We start from the raw sequence: 3,798 nt of genomic DNA on the forward strand, positions 1-3,798 counted from the left end.
AACAGAAAGTCTGAGAAAACAAGGGAGGAGTCTTAAATTGGATAAGAGCATCATTCTTTCCCTTTGGACACATAACAAAATTCAACAGCCTGCCTGCTTCCTGTTCAGCTTACGGATTTTTCACAAAAATGGAATCTGCATGTCGACACTGACGTCTGATACAAAACGTGATAATACGAGATTGACTGCTTCTTTAAGCTGTTCATTTTGAGTCCTCCTACCATATCTGTCCTCAAAAAAACAATACAACACAATACAATACAATACAATGCAATACAATGCAATACAATACAATATAATACAATACAATTCAATACAATACAATACTATACTATACTATACAATACAATTCAATTCAATACTATACTATACTATACAATACTATTCTATACTATACTATACTATACTAAACTATGCAATGCTATGCTATACTATACTAAACTATACTACACTATACTATACTATACTATACTATACTATACTTTATACTATACTATACTATACTACACTATACTATACAAAACTATACTATACAATCATCTGATAGTGGGCACAAAAAGATTCACTCACATTTTTGTTTGAGCTTCCCATCCCCACAAGATCTCCCTCTCCGCTTACCCGTCTTCACCCCCCCCCCCCCCCCTTCTGTACGACACTGAAAAGCTGTCACACCCTCCCCTTGTCAAAATGCCTCCGTAGATATATTTGTATATACAAAGGAATTCATGGTCTTTTACGACTAAAAATGCGGTTCTATTTCGGTTGCATGCAAACAATTCTGACCTTGTTTTGTTCGGACAAGTTGTGACGCGACAAGAAAACAAAACAATTAAAACATTAACACAACAGATTAAAAGTGACACTGATTTATGATTCGCGAGGATGATGCATTATGCAAGTTAAGAGGCAAAGCACTTCTACGGACATTCTCACACTGAAGAGCAAAACAATAGTCAAACACTACATTAGGCCAAAAAAAAAAAATAGGTGTGGTTACGGTAACCTAGCCAAAAAAAATAGGGTAGGAAGGTAGGCAATCACTTTTTTTTTGTTTAAACTTTTTTTTCTAATGTGTACAAATTAAACCTACTTGACAGGGAAATAAGTGTGCGACTCGGGCGCTTTCGCTTTCATTGCGTTTTCTGGATTCGTTTTTTTTTTCTTTTTTTGACAAATGTAATAAAAAGTTATAGGGTCGGCCCCTAAAAATAGGGTAGGTCGGGTTACCGTAACCACACCTATTTTTTTTTTAGGCCTTAGCTTCAAAGTAAGCCGGAAGCGCTTCTCTTTTTTTCTTTTTTTCTTTTAAACCGTGTGAGAGCATTTCTGTGTATATTTTTGGACAAGGACAACTATGGCCATATATTTGCCTAGCCTGGTGAAATGTGTCAGTGGTCTCGCTGTTCTGAAAACCAAAGACAGAAGCCATTTATTTGTTTAATATTTCCTGGTAGACGCACTAACCTAAGAAGACAGGTTATATACCGTTGAAGCATGCCCTTGCTGGAAGGTTATTTGCTGCGCTGTTTGCTGTACAGTGACGAAGGCTGAAATTCTGCGGTATCAGAATCTTTCTGTGAAAAAAGCGTTGAAAATCGAATACCGAATGTAGAAATAAATCCTGAGTGAACGAGGGCCGTAACCACTGAGCTTATATTTCTTTGGTCTGACAAAAATGGAAAAAAATGCGCAAAAAACCCCCCAAAAAACAATCACAATTGTAAAATTGTTAACTTCAAAACTACAGTAAATTAACGTACAAACAAAACAAAAAAACTTTCTTTTTTTTTTTAATTTTTACTATTAGTTTATTTATCTATTTATTTATTTTGTATCTTAGACTTTTAATTTCATAGAATTATTGTTTTCTAGTTATAACAGACCTCCTATCCTAGACTGTTAACTTCATAAGTATTGTTTTTCTTGTTATGATAGACCTCCTGATACACGTATGTTTGTGTTGTACTGTATCTAAAACTTGAATAAAAATGTTAAAACATTTTTTTTTTAAAGTTCACGTACACAACTTATACAGAGCGCTGGTTTCGTCACACATACGTATAAAGTCACATTTCTTGAGCTGACATAAATTTCGACAAAAGGACGAGCTACTGAAAACTTAAACACACTTTTTCTTCTCATGGGAATGATTAGGTTAGCCATCACATTCTATTCTCTTGCCATGCTACGTTGCATAGAACATAAAGCAAGGAATCGAACAAAAATTTACGAATGAATTTTCATCATCAATGTATGGGCAGGACAGCGTAAGCCTCGAACTGGCCCCGCGCGCGAACTTATTACGTCAAAAGCCTACGTGGAAGGCTATTAGTTTCGACAAAAGAGAGAATTCTTTCTATCTGGAGTAGTTTACGTCAAGGCATTGTGATTCATTACGTAAGACAGTTGTTAAATATGGTATTTGGTTCCTTTTAGGCATACCGCACACAGCCTTTTGCCCCAGGACTATATTTATAAGCAATAAGCTGCTACACATTCTAATAAATAGAACCATATCAGTATTTCGTTTACACGAAAACATTGAACCCTCAAAATGAAGGATACACTGAAGTAAAGCTATCGACAAACAAAATGTCAACGACAACAACAAAAGTTACCTTCTACCGTCCAAGTCTGCACACGCTAAAAGCTCACGTCACCAGTGGGACGAACAAGACGACGTCTCCCGTTCTTCACACGACGTCACACGTCTTGTCACGTCTCGGTCAGCCCACACGTCGTGTCTCGCGAGACGTATAGCGCGACCCTCTCCTCGTGGCCGCCTGGAAACCAAGATCACTCTTTCTGGCGCTTGGTCACGGCTAACCTGGGGTTTTGTTCGCCTTGCAGTCTAGGTTTCAAAGACGAAGCGCGCGCGCGCTCACACGCACGCACACACACACACACGCACGCACGCACGCATGTACGCACGCACGCACATACACGCGGGCACACACACACACGCGCGCACGTACTCACACACACACACTCACACACATACACACACATACACACACACATACACTCACACACACATACACACACACACAACGTCAACCATTTAACCGTGGAAATGTCTGTTTCGGGGACACGTTTTTAACCCTTTTAATCCAAATAATACCGTGCTAATGGAATTATTTTTTTAAATTTAACTCTTGAGTATGATTGATTTGATGTGCAGAGTAGCTAGCTAGTTGATGGAATAAGCTGTTAGTTTTACAAGGAATATGCATGTCAGGAAGAAAATTAGTGGTTCAAAAGGTAGTCAAATCTCCTTCATGTGTGTTCAAAACCGCGGAGAAGCAGAACAAGAGAGCCGCTGTTTTGTTTTCGGAGACAAACGTGAATAACAAGGGCAAATATGTCAGGCAAGTTATATTTGGAAAGAGAAAGACAATCTGAGTTTTCTTTTCAAGGCACGATTATACAATTACACTAAAACAAAAACGCTGAATAGGGAGCTCTATTGTGTGATGACTTGAGTTCTGACTGCCTTCATTATATTTAGTCAAGTTTTGACTAAATATTTTAACATCGAGGGGGAATCGAAACGAGGGTCGTGGTGTATGTGCGTGTCTGTCTGTCTGTCTGTGTGTCGTGTAGAGCGATTCAGACTAAACTACTGGACCGATCTTTATGAAATTTGGCATGAGAGTTCCTGGGTATGAAATCCCCGAACGTTTTCTTCATTTTTTTGATAAATGTCTTTGATGACGTCATATCCGGCTTTTCGTGAAAGTTGAGGCGGCACTGTCACGCCCTCATTTTTCAACCAAATTGGTTGAAATTTTGGTCCAG

The 3,798-nt window shown here is 38.4% G+C and overlaps 1 protein-coding gene across 1 annotated transcript in view; it reads right to left on the reverse strand.

The window, feature by feature from the left end:
• The window catches only part of LOC138973648 (uncharacterized), a 14,445-nt gene extending 11,646 nt beyond the window's left edge, over window positions 1-2,799 (reverse strand). The window contains exon 1 of the mRNA XM_070346377.1: window positions 2,619-2,799. The gene's annotated coding sequence lies outside the window, so the exon portion shown is untranslated. The remainder of the gene's footprint in view (window positions 1-2,618) is intronic.
• Between the last annotated feature and the right edge of the window lie 999 nt (window positions 2,800-3,798).

The sequence above is a fragment of the Littorina saxatilis genome, linkage group LG8 (genome assembly GCF_037325665.1).
Source record: "Littorina saxatilis isolate snail1 linkage group LG8, US_GU_Lsax_2.0, whole genome shotgun sequence".
Lineage (NCBI taxonomy): Eukaryota > Metazoa > Mollusca > Gastropoda > Littorinimorpha > Littorinidae > Littorina > Littorina saxatilis.